Genomic DNA, 19,869 nt, shown 5'->3' with positions numbered 1-19,869 from the left:
CACTCCAGGAGGACTTGAGGTGGAAATCCCTGGGCTTTACCGCAAACTCACCTGTAGGCCTTGGATTTAAGGGTTAAACTCCCTTCAGAGAGAAACAAAGCAGATGACTGCCATCCCAAGGGTATAGAACAGCTGGTTGTTGGACTTTGGATCAGATCTCATACCATGAGAGAATTCAATGAATGGTGGCCGGGGACTACCATATACTTACCATAGTAATGCCCTCCTGGTAGGCGTGGTTCTGTCATTGTGAGTGAATATCGTTGAAAGCTTTGCCCTATCACCAAACCTTATTGCTTGTGTAAATAGTGTCTAGTCACGTAAGACTTTAATCTACATAAGTCAACAATTCATGTATTTCATCCAGTTCACAGTGGACCCATATTTGTATCATTCCTTTTCTCAACAATGTTTTAAATTTTTTACAACTGGCTACATTAATGACACTATCAATAGAATTACTTTATGCCCCAGGGAGATGGTTGATAATGTTTTCTAAAATAAAATTATAATGATATAGCTAAAACACACTAAGGACATATATAAATCAGATAGATGCACGAATTGGGGATCACACTTAATTCTGACCCCAGTCTAAAAATAATTAAGTTTTATGGCATTTCCCTGCTTGATGCTGCCCCTCTGGAAGAAATCACTGAAGATATAGATGGTTTAAAAAATGTGATAAAGAAATGGATGGCACCTGGCTATCAGAAAGAATGGCATCTGGGGTCTAAAAGGCTTGTCTTCAAACAAGCAGCCATCTAAGTGAGGCATCAAGCACACCAGCCTGTGTGATTGGAGTATTGTAAATGATAAAATCTAAATTTGAAAGCGCTAATGGTTTTAGAGCTCAATTTGTGGACACTCAGTTTGCAGAAGGCCATGGAAGTCAGTGGAAACCCAACAACCTTTTGCAGGGCTCACACAAGGATTAAGCCTCCAGGGACTTCCCTCTGATAATAGTCAAGGGATGTGAGCAGCCTTTTCACCAAACAGAGACCAACGTAATCTCAACTATGGCAGGTGTGGTTAAGTCAAAGTGGAATATCTTATCCTTGGATCTACCTTTAGACCCATTTCAAAGTTGTTTCAATTGAAAAAAAAAGGAAAGGGAAAAACACATGAATTAGACCTTTGATGAATCCCCTGTTGCCATAGATCAGGAAGGTGAAAAACCTTGCTTTCACGCAGAGTGCATTGGAAAGTAGAATATTGAAGGAACCATTCGGTAGAAATATAGCAACTTTGACCCATTTTAAATTTGTTGCAGTTTTCATTATTTTCTGACGTCTTTTCAATTGAGGTTTTTTTGTTTTACTTTGTAATTGATATCATGATTTTTTTGAATCATTTTATTTGGTGCTTTTACCACTCTTATCACAATCCATTCATACATCGGTTGTATCAAGCACAAAATAGGGAGCTAATCATGAGTACAAGATAGAAGAAAATGTTCAAAAATTGTGATGATGATTATAAAACTGTCTTATATGATCTTATAAGATTATAAAACATATCTTATATTATCAAAGTATTGAATTGCTTGATATGTGAATTTTATGACAATAAAACTATGAAAAAATCGTTGCCTCTGAGTCAATCCCAACTCATAGCAACCCCGTGGGATAGAAGAGAAATACCTGCTGTGCTTTTCCAAGAGTGCAAATTTTTCAAGAGTAACATGTCTCATCTTTCTCCCTGTGTATGTATGCAAGTATATAAGGTAGCTACATACTTTCATGTCAACCTGAAGATATATAAAACTGTAGGGATGAGTTTAGCCTGTCATTAAGGTTACAGTCTGTTGGTGACTTCTTGTGGGCATGATCTTATGATCAGAAGGATCCTGGGAACTTCCCCCTGTCTCTCTGCCTTCACTTTCCTCCTGATGCTTCCACTGCCATTGGATCCACGACTTTGTACCTGCCAAGCTGTGATATTCCTGCATTCTGCATCACTGCTTGTGACTGTGTGAGTCTGAGGAGGGGTTTATAGACTGTTATCAAACTTACAGACTTGAGTTGGACGGGGCTAGGATGGTTTCTCAATACATCATTATCTCTTGATATAAAGCTCTCTCTTATACATATATGAGTGTCGCTGGATTTGTTTCTCAGATCAGCCCGACCTAAAACAGTATGTATACACAGAAATAAATTTTTCAGCTAGAAAATGCTTCATGTATTCAAATTTTTCATTCATAATTCGGAAATTAGAATCTTCTACCAACTTTGGATAATTTACAAGTTGCCATGCCCCAACAACAATATAGTTTTCAAAAATGTCAAACCATGACGGTTACATAAAGATACAATAAAACTGTATCATGATTTCAGCTCATTAATAAGGAAACAAGTAAGTTGTTTGAATCAATTTGAGAAGTTGAGTAAAGTATAAGCAATGTATGAAAGAACATGAAGCTGAAATTGTTGGCTTGGCTACAAAAATGGTTAACATCCAAATGAGAAATAAACCATAATCATTTAGGTTTAATTTGCTAGCTAATAAAATTATTTACATTTCTACAACATAAAAAGTTTAAAAGGATGTTTTTTCTATTAAGGGTTGTAAAGTATTTCAGTCAATTGAAAACTGATCAATGGTACTAGGGCAGCACCACATTGAAAAATCATGAGATCATCTCTCCAACATCACACTACTTTCATTGTTTTTCTACAAACATTATTTCTGGATAGTGGACACAACATCCTTTCCAGTAATGACTAATCAATAGGAAAAAGTAATTGTGTTGTTTCCAACAGAAAGAATAAGTGCAGACAACCTAATAGGGGAGAATATATTTGGGAACCATATATCCAGCAATAGTGTAATATCTTTATTATATAGATAATTCATATAAATCCAAAGGGGAAAGGAGTTTTTTAAGTGGGTGAAAATTTTAGGCAATTTGGAGAGATTTCTATAGCTAATAACACAAGAAAAGCTGTTCAATGAAGTTTTTCATTGGGAAAATGTAACTCAAAGCCACAATGACCTATCATGTCATACCCACTAAAATAGCCATGATCAGGAAATATATAAAATAACAAAGGCTGGCAAGTATATGGAGATACTGAATCCTTTATAGATTACTGGTGACACAACTACATTAGAAATATTTGGTAGTTCCTCAAAAAGTTAAGCATAGGATTCCAAAGTGCCCCAACTGTTCCATGACTAAGTAAATAACAGAAACTCTAGAAAGTAGAAAGCATTTATCTCACTGCTACTGCAAAATTCATCACAACCTCAAACTATGGAAACGATCTAAGTTATCATTTAGGAAAATAAAATGTAGAATATGCACACAACAGAAATGTGTTCAACCATAAGCAGAAATGAAGTCCTGATACATGCTATGACATGGATGAAACTCGGACAGGTAAAATAGGCCGGGCATGGACAAATATCACATAAGCATACTAATAAATATATATACACAGAAGTTATACATATATATATGAGTGTGTATGTATATATGATATTGTTGTGACTTCCATTTGATTCAGACTCATAGTGACCCTACAAGACAGAGTAAAACAATCTCATAGGATTTCTAATGTCCATAGAAATAGTAGTCAATAAATCAAATGACTTTACTGCATTGGGCAAATCTGGAGCAAAAGACCTCTTTCAAGAGTAAAAGCAAAGATATGACCTTTCCTCAAGTGTGCTTGACCTGACCCATGATATCTTCAATCATCGCATATGCATGTGAAAGTTGGGCAAAAAACAAGGAAGACCAATTGATGCATTTGACTTGTGATGTTGACAAAGCGTGTTGAATTTATACCACTGACTGCTGCCAAAGAAGCATTGGACTTAGTCACAAATCACAGGGTCTGTTAAGCCACCAGGTCTTTTTATTAAAATATTTAGACTGGACAAGTGCTTAAAGATGAAAGGGACAGGGAGAGAGAAGGGAAGGGCACATTATCGCTTAAAGGGTGCTGAATTGCATTTGCTTATGGAAACGTATATTTGGACATGATAGCAATGGTAACAGTACAACATGGTGAATGTAATTGTCAGTGAATTTCTTACTTAAACACAGTTACAATGTCACCCGAAGCACTAGTCCAAGCCTGGCTATCATTACAGACCATTCTATTCAAGTCAGTCCCTGATCTAATAGCAGACACTTGTAAAATAGAACCTCAAAGTCCTACACAAACACATGAAAACCACATGATTTACCGGGATGATTGAGACTGAATGAATCCCTGAGTTACACTTCATTTCTTGAATCAAACATACCCTTCAGTTCACTTTGTAGGTGAATAACAGATTGACTCAACAATAGTGAATTACAATGCTCCTTTAAATAAAATTACCTATAGAGACCAGTTACCAACTGCTTTAAAACAAAGAGGAGGATATAGAGATCAGGCTAACTAGAACAACCAGATGGAAGTAATGAGAATGCTCACGAATTGTGAAGAATATAACCAATGTCACCAACCAATTTGTACAGAAATTATTGAATGGGAACCCAAACTTCTATGTAATCCTTCACAATAAAATACCATTAAATATTACAGTGTCCAAGTCTTTGTTATATAGTTTTACTAAATAATGTATATTTTTGTTTTTATTAATAAATAATTTTATCCGGGCAGGAGGGTGTTACAGTTCTTATAACTATCCATACATCAATTGTATCAAACACATTTGTACATAAGTTGCCATCATTTTCAGAACATTTTCTTTCTGCTTGAGCATTTGATATTAACTACTCTTTTCTCCCTTCCTCCTCCACCCTACCACCCTTGTGTATCTCTGATACATTATAAATTTCTATTATTTTCCTATTTTACACCGTCAGCTGTGTCCCTTCGCTCATGTTTCTGTTGTTCATTTCCTGGAGTGGGGGTGGGAATGTTTTATGTCCTTCATTATACTTGGTTCCCCGTTTCTCCCCTATCGCCCCTCACCTCCCCCTTACCCTCATAGTATCACTACTCCGATTACTGCTCCTGAGGGGGTTATCTGCCCTGGATTCTGTGTGTCCAGAGCTCTTATCTGTACCAGTGTACATGCTCCGGTCTAGCTGTATTTGTAAGATAAAATTCGGGTCAGGATAGTGGAGGGGAGGAAGCATTAAAGAACTAGAGGAATGTTGCGTATTCCTTTTCAGTGCTGTGCTGCACCCTGGCTGTCTAATTCTTTCCTTGTGACTCTTCTGTGAGGGAATGTCCAATTGTCTACAGATGGGCTTTGGGTCTTGTGGTAGTTATATAGTCTTGTCAATCTGAGATTTATGAGTAAAGGGGTGGGCTTTAGCCTGTCAATCAGGTCACAGCTTGATGGCCTCATTGGAGGTACTAGGGAGATAAATAGCTCGCTGAGGGCAGGACACATGCTCACTCCCTGTGAGACAATCCTGACAACAGTCTGATAGAGCTATGCTAATGCAGCCAGAACTCTGAAGTCTGAGGAGCCACGTGGAGGCCCCTGCCAGCACTGAGGTGCTTGCACTGCCACTACATCCACAAGACTTTCCACCCACTTGCCTGTGATCTTCTTGCATTTGACGTCATTGCATGCGTTTCATGACTCTGAAGAGGAATTTATAGATTGGTATTGGACATATGGGCTAATATCAGACTTATGTACTTGATGTAGACTGCGTTGGGATGTTTTCTCAATAGACAATTGCCCTTTTATATAAAACTCTTTCTTATACACATATGAGTGTCTATGAATTTGTTTATCTAGTCAACTTGGACTAATAGAGGTTTCCACTCTGACCTCCATAATTTGCATCAGTATATTTGTTTGGTTTGGGTCTTCTGATGCCTGACACTTGATCCTGTCGACACCTCATGATCACACAAGCTGGTGTGTTTCTTCCATGTGGACTTTGTTGCTTCCCTGCTAGATGGCTGGTTGCTTAATGTCAAGTCTTTAAGACCCCAGATGCTATAGCTTCTATTAACCGGGGACCGCTCCCTTTGTGTTTCATTCTTCACCACATTTTCTTTTGCATCCATTTTACCTTCAGCGATCATGTCAGAAAGGTGAGCATCATAAAATACCAAGTTATCATAACAGTGTTCTTGCATTCTATATCTCAGATATATAGATTGTTAAATATGTCCTCAGATTGTTTCATAGGACTGTGCTTATATAGATGGCTTTTGCTGAAGCTCTATTTAACTTTCCTCCTGTCCCTCTATCGTGTTCAACCTTCATTCAGCTCTCAGCATTTCCTCTCAGTTACATTCCACTTAATCAAACCCCTTCACATTCTACATCCTCCTGGCCATAGATTTTCGATCTCTTATTGTTCCCCTGTCCCTGGGTTTGTTGGCTCCCCGCTCCCTTTCTCCTACCTCCTACTCTTCCATGCCTCCAGGAGTCGTTGCCTGTTGTTTTCTTCTCCAGAATGGTTATCCTGCCTATCCTATATGAATAGACATGAGAAAAAGAAAAAAGGGAAAAAATGCTATAAATATTTTCAGGTCTGTCTGCTGACCCTTATGAATGTTTCCTAATCAGATCGGGTGAAGTGTTATGCCCTGCTGACCTATTCCAAGGTCTATTTTGGGGAGTCTTTGAGTATATCCTTGCTTTGCTCCCCTTGCGGCTCTGTTGAACTCCCTTTGTGTTTCATTAGGGGGCAGGGGGAGAGAAACAGACCAGACACACTTCCCACACTGTGTCTCCAATGCTGTCCCCTGTAGCCCCATGAATCAGTGAGGGGCATTGTGTCTCGAAGTGGGGCCAGCCCCACAGTCCTCTCTGTGAATTGGCTATTCCAAGCAGGAATGTCATCCTTGAGATTTGGTGGACCAGATTGCATTTCTCTCTCTCTCTCTTCCTCTTGGTTTGTGCCTGTGTACTCTGGGCAGGCCCATCACTCCCTGGACTGTATCTTCAGTGTTGTCTTCTATAGTATATTCTTCGGAGGAGAGGGGGTTGTGGTAGTTACATAATCTGATGTCAATTTGGGACTTGAGAGGATTAAGAGTAAAGGAGGGGAGACTAATCTGTCAATCAGGTCATAGCCAATGAAGTCTCTGTGTGGGCATGGCCTTCTGAGAATTCTGGGAAATCGGGTATTTTCTCCTTGGAGGTGGAAGACACCTGTCTCTCTCCTCACTCCCTTGGAAACGCTCTACTGACAAGACACAAGGCTGACTCCTTGGGAGACATCCTTGAGGAGAAGCCACATTGACCTACCCTGATGCAGCCAGAACCATGGACCTGGAGAAGCCATGTAGAGACCCCTGCCAGCACTGAGATGCTTACAATGCCACTAAATCTAAAGAAGTTCTACCCACTGGCCTGTGGTCATCCTGCATTTGGCATCATTTCATGTGTTTTGTGAGTCTGAGGAGGATTGGTATAGGATATATGTGCTAATATAGAGATTTATGGTCTTGGACTGGCCTGGGTTGGTATGCTTTCTTAATGTACAATTACTTACCTTTCATATAAAACTCTCATATATACATATGAGTTTCTATGGATTTGTTTCTTTAGTCTACCCAGACTAATACAGGCATCGATGCAGCTGATCTTTCTCTTAGTTTGATGCTTCGTGCCAGTACATTGTCCTCAAAGCTTGGCACCAGAGGCAGAGTTCTGGTCCCTTTCTTGCTTTCCTATGGAAATATGAACAATGCCCTCCCTATATGTGGATTAGTGACCTGTTTCCCCACTCTCCACACCCTTCTTCACTTCTCCCTTTTCCCCTCCCTTTTAGTTGGCTGTCATATGCATCCTGGGTTGGGTCTGACCCCTGCCCGAGTACCTGGGCCTCACCCCAGGGAATTTATGTCTTTGGTGGTTTTTCCCCTGTTCCCCTTGTGCTTTTTAAGTTTACCTCAGTGGATTCAGTGGACTGTTTATCTGTTTGGCTTACTTCACTTAGCATAATTTCCTCCAACTCTTCCTATGCATCGATGTGCTTCATACATTCATCCTTGCTTCTTAGGGATGTGTAGTTAGTACACCATTTTTGTATCTATACAAATGTTTTTGTTAACCCATTGTGATAGTTTGGTGCTTTAGAGAAACAAGTCCACAGAAACTCATATATAAGAGAGAGTTTTATATAAAGTTTAAGTACACATCCAGAAAACATCCCAACCCAGTGCTGCCAAAGCCAAGTGTCCAACATTAACCCATATGTCCGACACCAATCCATAAAGTTCTCCTCCATCTCACAAAAGACAAGCAATGATGCCAACTTCCAGAGGAAAGCCAAGTCAGTGAATGTGTAAGCATCTCAGTGCTGGCTGACAGGGATCTGCACACGGCTACTCCAGCACCCAGGGCTGGATCGGGGTAGGTCTATGTGGCTTTCCTTGGGGATGTCTTGCAAGAAGTGAACCTTGCCAGCTGAAGCAGACAACTGGCTAAGGCAGCTGGTCCAACCATCACAAAGCAAGAGACCCAAGAACTCGAAAGGTGAGGCTTACCAAGCCATTTATCTTTCCACCCTTCAATTAACTCCACATGTGTTTATTGGCCAGGTTGGCAAAATAAACCTTAACTATATCACTCATTCATCGGTAGATGGAAATTTAAGCTGGTTCTAATTCTTTTTAATTTTGGACTGGGTTGAGATGAACTTTGGAGCACACATATGTGGTCATGGTCTATTTCTTACTTTTGGGTGTATGCCCAGTAGAGGAATTGCTGGTTCATATGGTAGCTCAATTTCCATTTATTTTAGGTATCGCTATATCTATTTCCATAATGGCTGTATGTACCTGTAGAACCACCAGCAGCGGATGAAAGTTCCTGTATCATCACATCCCTCCAACAATTGTTGCTGTCTGTTTTTTTGAATTGGGCTATCTTTGAGGGTGTTAGATGGTATCTCAAAGTTCTTTTAATTTGAATTTCCCTTATGTCTAATTATCAGGAATATTTTCTCACATGTTTGTTCACCATTTGTATTTCTGCCCTTGTGAAACTTCCGAACAGGTCTTTTGTCCATCTCCTTAATGAGTTATTTGGTTTGTTTGCTTGTTTCTTATTATAGGCTGGCAGAGTATTGTAGATTTTACTAATAGGCCTTTTGTCTGATATGTCAATGCTAAAGATCTTTTCCCAGTCTGTGGGCTCTCTTATTACTCTCTTGGCAATGTCTTTAAACCAGTGGTTCTCAACTTTCCTAATGCTGTGACCCTTTAGTACATTTCCTCATTTTGTGGTGACCCCCAACCATAAAATTATTTTTGTTGCTACTTCATAACTGTCATTTTGCTACTGTCATAAATTATCATGTAAATGTCTGGTGTGCAGGATGTATTTTCATAGTTACAAATTGAACATAATTAAATCATCGTGATTAATCACAAAATAATATGTAATTACATATGGTGAAATATTTATTTCTAATTACAAATAAATGAAATTTTGTCTTGAAGTATGGTGTAGCATGGGTAACAGTCTTCATGCGGGGTACTTGAATGTCAGTGTACATGCATGTGGACCGACCTGCCTGGAGATGGGTAAAGGAGCAATGTCTCAGTTCCTAAGACTGTCAGGAAATCTGTGTTTTCTGATGGTCAGTGACTTAGGCAACCCTTGTGAAAGGGTCATTCAATCCCCAAAGGGGCCATGACCCACAGGTTGAGAACTGCTGCTTTGATGGACACAGGTGTTTTATCATCAGTATATCCCATCTGTCAATTTGTGCTTCCTCTATGTTTGTGTCCTTCCCTATGTTCAATAGCCTATGCATTCCCTGCGCCAACATTCTTAGGTTTGTCCCAATTCCCTCCATGATGATCCTAATACTTTCTGGTTTTACCTTGAGATCTGAGATCCACCCTGAGTTATTCTTGTGCATGGAGTGAGGTAAAGGTTTTCCTTCATTTTTTCTGCAGGTAGTTTTTTTTCCCCCAACACCACTTGTTGAAGAGGGTATCCACTTCCCACTTGATATTTTGGGAGCCCTTATCAGAATCATTTGTATGTATGCTTATGGTGTTCTTTGTGGGTACTTAGTTCTTTTCCATCTGTCATTATACCAGTACCACACTGTTTTGACTACTGTAGGTGTATAGTAGGTGCTAAAGGCAGGTAAAACAAGCCCTCTGAATGTCCTTCTTCTCAAGGAGGTCTCTACTAATTCTGGGATTCTTCCCTCTCCATAGGAAGTGAGTTGTTAGCTTTTCCAATTCTTTGAATAAGGATGTTGGTATTTGTACCAGGATAGCATTGAACTTATATAGTGCCTTGGGCAGGACTGACATCTTTACTATATTAAGTCTTTCATTCCACAAGCCGGGAATATCCTTCCATTGGTGGAGGTCACTCTTGGTTTCTTGTAATAGTGTCCTGAAGTGCTCATATAATGGTTTTGTATTTTGGTTAGATAGATCCCTAAATACTTCAATTTGTGCTTGATTATTTTGAAGGGCACTGCCTTCTTGACTCCTTCTCCATAGACTTGTCCAATGTATATAGCTTCCATATAGACTTCTGTTTATTGATCTTGTTTCCTGGATATTCCTCTATCACTTCTAGCACTCCTGTGGTTTTCCATATTTAAAATCATATCATCTGTGAATAATGATAATTTCGCCTCTTATTTTCACAGATGAACACCTTTGTTGTCTTTTCTTTGCCCTATGTTGTTACCTAGGGCCTCCAGTCCAATGTTAAATATAAGTGGGGACAAGGGGCATCCTTGTCTGGTCCCCTTTTTCAGGGGAACTGTTTTCATCTTCTCCACATTGACTACCAGGTTGGATGTTGGCTTTTCATATATAGCCTTTATTATATTGAGGAATGTTCTTTCCAATCCTGTCTTATTGACGGTCTTAAACAAGAATGGATGTTGTATGTTTTCAAATGCTTTTTCTGCATCTATTGATATGATCATGTGGTTTTTATCCTTTTTCTTATCAGTGTGCTGAATCATGCTGATGGACATTCAGAAGTCCAACCATCTCTGCATCCCTGAGATGAATCCCACTTGGTCATGGTGAGTTATTCATTTTATAAATGTTTGTATGCTATTGGCCAGTATTTTGTTAAGGAATTTTGCATCATTGTTCATTAGAGTAATCAGTCGGTAGTTCTCAAATCTTATGGGATCCTTGCCTCTTTAGAGATCAGTATTTTGCTAGTTTCATAGAAGGAGTTTGGGAGTTTGCTGTCTTTATCTATTAACTGGAAGAGTTTGTGTGGGATTGGTATCATTTCTTCTTGAATGCTTAGTAGAATTCTCCTGTGAAACTGTCTGGCCCAAGGCCTTTTTTTAGTTGGTATTTCCTTGTCTATTTCTTCTATTGTTTTGGGTCTGTTGATGTGCTTGCTGTCCATCTTGAATAGCCTAGGGAGGGATTGTTTTTCCAAGTATTTGTCAATGTCGTCCAAGTTGTTGAATTCATTAGAGTACAGGCCTTTGTAGTATTGTGTAATGAGCCATTACATTTCATTAGCGTATGTTGTAATTTCCCCCTGTTTCTTCCCTCATCCTGACTACAGATACTTATTCCTTTCTTTCTTTGGTTAGTTTGGCCATCAGTATATCGATTCTGTTAATCCTTTTAAAGAACCAACTTTTTTTGCTGTATTGATTTTTTGCATTATGTTCTTGTTTTCTTATTCATTTATTTCTGATCTGATTGTTATTATTTCTTTTCGTTCTCTATTCATAAAATTGTCCTCTTGGTCCCGCTCTAATTTCTGGAGGTTTTGTGTCAATATGTCAATCATAAGTGTCTCTCTTTTTTGTTTTGGCATGCATCTATCGCTATCAAACTTCCTCTGATAACTGCTTTTGCTGCGTCCCAAAAGTTTTGAGGCAACATATTTTCATTGCTTTCTAGAAACGTCCTGATTGTGTCTTCATCTGGGTCAATACCCACTCATTTTTCAGTTGAAACTTATTCATTCTCCAATTGTTTGCCCGAGTTTTTGTAATCCTCCTTTTGTTGATTTCCAGCCGTGTGGTGTAGTGTTCTGAGAGGGAAGTCTGAGTGACCTCAATGTGCTTGAATTTACATAGGCTTGACTTGTGTCCAAGCATGTGTTCTATCTTTGAGTATGTGCCATGTAGGCTAGAAAAGAATGTGAATTAATTTTTGCATTTGAGTGGAGAATTCGGAAAATGCCTATCAGGTCTAGTCGTCTAATTTAGAGTTTAGTTCAGTAGCTTCTTTGTTATGCTTCTTTCCCTGTGATCTATCTTTCTCAGGGAGGAGTGTGTTAAAGTCACTTACTATGATTGTTGGGCCTATTTCTTTTTTCATCTTTTCGACTGTTTGATTAACGAATTTTGCAGTCTACTGATCCATTCTTGCCTTCTTTTCACCATTGAGCCCGTGTTTCCTTGGTGGATGTTTTCAAGGTGTTGACCTCTTGGTGGAGTTGCCCTATGTGATGGTGTCCTATTTGTGCTCTGTGAGTTTTCTTCTTATCACACTGGGTCAGCAAGGATTTTTGTACAACTGGGTTTCTTTTAACATATTCTTTGAATTTTTCCTTGCTTGGGAAGCCTCATACTTCTCCATCTATCCTGATAGATAATTTGGCTGAATAGAGGATTTGGAGGGTTGTATTAGTTTTCTTTTCAACTTTCAGCAGATGTTGCTCCACTCTCTCCTCTTCTTCATGTATCTCCTGATAAGTCTTAGCATATTCTTATTGGGGTGTCTTTATTATTATTTTTTAATCAGGAAGTTCAATTTTTATTTGGTGGGTACGAGAGGTAGCGCAGGTCTACCAAGGCCTTCATGAATGCAGGGCCCACCACTTCTCCAAGGGGCCACGGTTAGGGATGTATTTGACTCCATAGCCATCCGGGATGAGGCACTTCTCAGCCACCATATTCTCAAACTCATCGGCATTAAACTTGGTGAAGCCCGACTTCTTAGAGATGTGGATCTTCTGACACCCAGGGAACTTGAACTTGGCCCTACATAAGGTCTCAATCACATGCTCCTTGTTTTGAAGCTTGGTGCGGATAGACATGATAACCTGGCCAATGTGGACTCTAGCCACTGTGCCTTGAGGTTTCCCCAAAGCACCTCGCATCTTGGGGTATCTTTATAGGTGACTGCCTTTTCCCCCGAAAGGCTCTCATGACTTTCTCCTTTTCTTCAAAGTTGGATAGTTTAACTATTATATTTCTTGGTGAATTCTTCCTTGGATTCAGTCTAGTTGGTGTTCTCTCTCCTTCCTGGATGGTTCCCTGATTCTCATTCATTTAGCTGGGGAAATTGTCCTCTAGGATTTCTCCCTCTATTTTTGTTGTTGACTTCTTTGTTGTGTCTTGTTCTGGTCACCCAATTATTCTAATGTTCCTCTTCATCGCATCAGACACTGTTCTCAGGTTTTCTTCAGTTTCTTTGATTGTCTTGTTTGACTGTCTTAATCATAGGAGTCTGCCTGGTTATCCTCAAAGTCACTGATATGATTTTCATCTTCTAATCTTTTGTCAAAACCTGTTAACTTGTTATTTACTTTTGTTACCTCATTCCTTAACTCTTTTATATCCTTTTGGTGGTTATCCCTAACTCTTGTACTTCCCTTTAGTGTGTTATCTATATCTCCTTTATCATTTCATCTTTTTTTTTCTGTAATGTTTCCCAAAGATCATGTTTGGCTCCAAGCAGCATTCTGAAGATTTGTTTCTGTGGTAGCTCAACTTTGGCTTGCACGTCACTAGATTCAGGACTACCGCTGACAAAGAGTTTTGGTTTCTGCTCTTTTTTTGATTGAGGTAGTTGTAGGTAGTTGCTACTTGTTTTGGTGTAGCATGGCGCCATTTTCCAGGGAGTCAAAGAATCAAAGCCTCTTTTCTTTTTGAAGCTGTTGTAGATGCTTCTGCAGACTGCCTATAACTAACTCCTCGGTGGGGGAGGGGTCAGGCTACTTTATATCTAATTAGGGGTTACTCTCCTCAGGCAGTCAGGAATCCCTACTTGGAGGGTAGGTCTGGTGAGCCACTCTGGGCACACGGAAGGGTTGTTTGCAGGCAGCAAGTGTAGCTCCATGCATGAGGTGCCAGAAAACGTTGGGAGAGTCCCCGCTGGCACAGGAGGGGATGTCACTGGTTGAAGTGCTGGGCTACTATGGGAAAATCCTCTCTGCTGTTGGTGGAGGCTCTGGGTAATTGCTTGAAAGGTCTCAGTGCCACAGGAGTGGGTGTCAAGTGAAAGTAGGGGCAGCCCCGCTGCTGCACGTGGAGGTCAGGGCTACCACAGTGAAAGCCTTGCTGCTATGTATGGAGGTAATAGGCAAAGTTTGGGAGGCGTCAGATGGGGGCTGTTGCTACAGGAAGGAATGCTGGGTGACAGTAGGAAAATCCCCACTGCCTCAGAGTGAGGGCACCAGGCACTGGGTTGGACAGGTGCCACCTCCTTGAGCAGTAGTGTCACACAGGCACAGGGGAGGAGCCACTGCTGTCACTGGCAGGGGCACTGGTGTGTAGGCCGGAGGGGAGGCACTGCCACTCTTGTAGGGTTGGAGGTGTGTCAGAAAATGTTGGGGAGAGCTGCTGCAGCCACAGGTGATTAAACTTACTGCAGGTAGACTGCAGACAGGGTCTAACCATGGTTTCTGTGGCTGCAGGTGGGCAATGGGAGGGTCCCAAGCTAATGGCAGCAGGACTAGCTGCAACATGGGGAGAAGGGAGCCTCTGGAGAAGGGAGAAGCTCATGACTGAGAGTGCCGTACTGTGGGCAAACAGTCACCTTGTGTGGATCCAGGCACTATTGTAGGGGGCTCGGTAGGGTTCAATGATCAGCTTTATGGTGGCCAACTGGCACCTAGTAGCCATGGCATGATCCAAAGTAGCATGGGCAACATGGGCCAGGGAAGCGTTGGGACCAGGCCACAGATTTCCAGGGCTCCAGAGTGAGGCTAGATTTGGGAGACGGTCTTTTCCTAGACTGAGGAAGTCCTCCAGGTTGTCATGGAAGTCTTTTAACTTACCTGAATCACCCAACTCATCCTCCTGGATACTAAGTTCGCTGATAGCCATAGAGCTCCCAATGTGAACTGCTTACCTGGGCACCGTCTTGATGGACCTCCCCTGTTTTTAAAAGAATAGATACAGTCATTGGCAATTTTGATTCTGACTCTTGACAATTTCATGTGTTCTGACTAGAACAGCTCCATTGGGTCTTCAATGATATTTTCTTTCAGAAGTGGATCATCATGGTTGTCATCCAAAGTGCCTACAGGAGGAATGGAACAGATATCAAACCTGTTGACTAGTTTTTTAATGTTACTTATTTGAGCCATCCAAGGTCTCCACTATTAAACCCAAAAACATTGATTTTGTTTTGTTTGTTCTTGTTTTAGATTGAATTAAAACTAAAACTCACTTTTTGACTCCATCTATTGAGAACATCATACTTTGACCTTTGCAAGAATAGTTTTACATGCTTGTTTAATTTCATCATTTTATACATGAGAAATGAACAGAGAGGTGCGGAGGGCCACTTCTGAAGTGACTAGTTAGTTTCTGAAAGAGACCAAAATAGTGCCCCAGATCTCTCGCATCTGAACCGAGCTAAATCCACTGCTTATTTCAACTTGAACCTTATGGATCCATATTACCTAAAGACCTGTACTCCACACATATTCAGCAAAAGCGTAAAGATCGTATTTATTATATTGCAATGCCTTCTCCAAAATGTAAAAGAATTTGAAATTTTTTGTTTAAAGCAAATAATATACCATTAGGAAATGATCATTAATTCAATATTTGAATCTAGAAATAAAAAAGGACAGACACATTTCTACTTATTGCTACAGTATTATTACAGGAAGAACTCGTTCAAATAAAACAAATTATTGCAATTAAAATGTGGGTTTTTTCCATCAATTTTAACATCAAATACCATATCAGGCAGCCCCAACTGCCAGTGTCAAGAGGACAAAGACATATAAATGGAAAGCTGCCAGGATTTAACTCTTTCCGGGAGTCTCTGTTTCCTCTTATTCTCTGTTCTTCGCGATTGCCTAAGCAACAAGACACGATCTTAATTTTTATGTATTTGACTTTGCGATTAATTTGAGTCATATTGAACATAAAGGCAAAAGTAACCTGAAATATTGTAAAGGAGAAAGTAAAGGGTTTCACATAACCTTTAGAAATCATTCGTGATGATTAAAGTTATTAAATTATACTAATTACAAATCCCCACACATTGTAGTTTGCCCTAAAGTGCTAACTGAAAAGTTAAAAGAGAAGTAATTTGTGCACAATGACTTTTTTCATCAATAATGTTTTGTGTTCTTTAAACAACTAAAACCGTACTTTTCTAAACATAGTAGTTTATTTATCTTATCCCTACACTGAAACAAAGGGTAACGGTATTTGAAGAAAATACTAGAGCAAAAGATCAATTTTTACCTCTCTCCAACTTTACGAATTTGGACAGGTAATGACTGTTTTGAGTTTTGGGCTTCCACTTCCATATAGAGAGCAATGTTAAAAACTAGCGATGAGTCTTACTCCACCAAATACCAGTTGTCAAAAGTCAACTTCAACTCATGGGGACACCCTGGGCATCAGAGTAGAACTATGTCCCATGGGTTTTTCAGTGGCTGATTTTTTCAGAAGTAAATGCCCAGCTCTCTCTTCCAAGACACTTCTGAGTAAATTCGAACCTCCAAACATTGAGTTAACAGTCAAGAGTGTTGCCTGTTTGTGCCACCGAGGAATTCTTTTTATCAGGAACACTGTGGTTTTCTCCGAATGTAACTCTTTGGAAGAGTAGAAAACCCTTTTGGAGTAACTACTGGTTTCAAACCACCAACCTTGCAGTTATTGTGTAAGCTCTAAGCCACCAGGGGCCTCTCATTCTTTAAAGAAAGCTACCCTGTATTCTATTTGACACCTGTCTGAACTCTTTAGTTAATTCCTTAGACTTCAGCTGGATTTAGGATTTTTAACTCCTCACATCTGTGATTTCCTTTGTGTTCATGGGGGCTTTGGAACGTATTCTAATTTTTTAATGATCCCCTGCCATTTTCTCACTGCTGGTAATCATGATAGTTGTTATTCTTTCAAAATCATGATCCATAATATAGCAGTTTTCAATTAAAAAATACATACACACTAGGGTGTGCAAAGAAGTATTGTTACTAGGACTCCACGTCATACAGTTCTGGCTGTACTCCAGATTTTTATTGAGAAACTTTACTCCACTCATTCTATAGCCCTGTCTTTCTCTCAGAAGGCTTGGATTTATTCCACAAAAAACATGGTTAAGTACTGCCCGTGACTGGTGCATAGCTGCAGACATATTCTCTCAGCAATACATTGCTCTTAGTCTCGTCATCATGCCTTAAAAAAAAAAAAAGACACTTTGGGGGTCATGGTAACAACAATTTTGAGATCAAGGTTAAACATTTTAAAACTACTAAAGTAGACATCTTCTCAAAGTAGACAGCTTCTTAAACAGTTGTAGCTTTGCAACAGGTTTATCAGAAAGCTGTCCCAGATGAAATGCTTTTGTTTTGTTTGTCAAGCTATTAAGGGAAGGTGAGCCTAGTTAGCAGAACTGTCACACTTAAAAAATGAAGAAACAGTAGCTGACTTCAAGAAATTGGTGGAAGAAGACCCTAACATCGCCATTTATGTGATAGCTACTGAAGTTGAGATCTCATATGGCTTGGTAGTTATAAGTGAACAGCTTGGCCTCAGTAAATGTTCCACTACCTGGGAACCAAAAATATTGTGCAGGGATTAGCTAAAATAAAGAGCTCAACAGTATGCAAACCTTATGTAAAACCAATAAGGACAATTTTATGGAATGAATCTTGGGTTATCAGCATACTCCTAATGAAATGTATGCTATGAGACTGGTAGAAAGTAGAAGGAGTAAATATATGATAGATATTCAAATAAAAATGCAACATTAAAAAAATAATCCATAGAGTAAAACTGAGAGAATTTTCTGGCCCAGTTAAAATCAAGGCAGAGGCCAGTTCAGAAGGTTGTGCACACTGGTTTCTTTTTAGATTCTAAATGGGTAATCATCTTCAACTTTCCCAAAAGGTACGGGGTGAACATGAGCTAATTCAGGACAAGTTTTAAGAAAACTGAACATTGTATTGGATGACAGAAGGGCCAAGAAACTTATCTTGAGGAAATATTTTTTGCATCATGACAATGCACCTTCTCCGTCTGGGAGGCTAGTAAGGCTGTTCTACCAGAATTTTACTGAGAAACTTTCCCCCATACAGTTTGTAGTCCTGTCTGGCCCTTTCTATTTTTTTCTTGGTCCCCAAACTCAAAGAACCTTTCAAAGGAATAGAAGGGATACCAAGAAAACCTGGATGTGATGTGAGGGGTGTAGTGATTTGGAGTTCATTCCACCAGATCAGACTGTTAACCCTATAACGCTTGAATTTTTAATTTCAGGAATTTTTTATTCTTTACTTTCATAGTTATCTATATATATATTAATATATACATTTAATTAAATGTTACGAAAACGTGCTCGCCGTTATAGGGTTAATCAAGCTTTATATTTAGGAAGTCTTAAAAGATTGTGTAACACAATGGATATATGTATGGATTGTGATATGAGATATAAGAGGCCCCAATAAAATAAAATTAAAGAGATTGCATAACAGTGTGTGACACAAAAGCGTGATTTGTGGCAGACAGAGAACTGGTTTTGACACCAGGACAATGTCCCTGCTCACACAGACAGCTCCGTGAGTCAGTATTTGGCAACAAACAACATGCCTCTCTAGCCACATGCGCCTTCCTCACCTGACCTCTCTTTGTTATTTCTTTTAGTTTCCACAAATGCAGAGGGACATGAAAAGATAGTGATTTGGACTGCAGATTTGAAAAATGCATTAAGTTGCAATGGAGAGTACATTGAAGGTGATAAGGCTGTTTTGTAAAAAAAAAAATTAATATATAGCTTTGAAAAAAAATTCCGTTTTTAGGGGGAAACCCCCTTGTATGATTTGGGTCTTTTGAGGATGCCAAACCCTTCATCTTGCTGTAGTGTAAATCAAGGAACACAGAATTTGGGGGTGGGGGACATTTAGAAAAATGGAAACATTACATTCTGAAGTGTAAAGACATAGACAGATAAAAGCCCTCTCCTGACCAAAAGATAATCAATCACAAAACCTAGTTATTTCTTGTTGTTTAAATGGTCAACTTTTAGCTGTTAGCTGATACTGACTTGCTTAAGACAAGAGAGTGTGTGATCAGATTAATTCCACTTTTGAGATTAAATACGTGCCTATAACCACCTTTCTGCATTTATCACTTTCCTATAATTATCACCATAAGAATGCTCCATAGAAACAAAGATGGTGACACTTTGTCTCACGTACTTTGGACGTGTTGTCAGGAGAGAGCACTTTCTGGCAAAGGACATCATGCTTGATATAGTAGTGGGGTGGTGAAAAAAATATCTTCAGTGAGATGTGTTGGCACAGTGGCTGCAACTATGGACGTAAACATAAGAACAATTAAGAGGATGGCCCAAGCCCAGGCCATTTTGTTGCACTTAGGATCTGGTCTAACAACAGGTGCACTGGGCTGGACATTCTACCTGGACGCCATCTTTGAGATGTTTAGTCTCTATAGTCACAGGTGGCCTTACCTCTCTCCCCAGCATCCCTGGTGATCTCAAATTTCTGACCTTGTGGTTAACCACTCAATGCCTAGTTCACAAAACCGCTGGGGCATCTTTAGCTCTTCCAGTTACTTTCAAATAGGAATCTTTTGATTAGTCACTGGATGAAAGCCAAAAGCATGGTCATGTATTTTAATAATTTATGTCCTCTGGCTCAGGTGTCAGTGTAAGCCATGTTGAAAAAGTTAGCACTGCATTGCCATCTTTTACCAAAGTATCATGACATAATCTGAAGATGGAATTTTAATACTGTTATTGACTGTTGAAT

Source organism: Tenrec ecaudatus, chromosome 7, assembly GCF_050624435.1.
Source record: "Tenrec ecaudatus isolate mTenEca1 chromosome 7, mTenEca1.hap1, whole genome shotgun sequence".
NCBI classification, from domain to species: domain Eukaryota; kingdom Metazoa; phylum Chordata; class Mammalia; order Afrosoricida; family Tenrecidae; genus Tenrec; species Tenrec ecaudatus.
The sequence above is the reverse complement of the archived record's forward strand: the minus strand, read 5'-3'. Positions refer to the sequence as shown.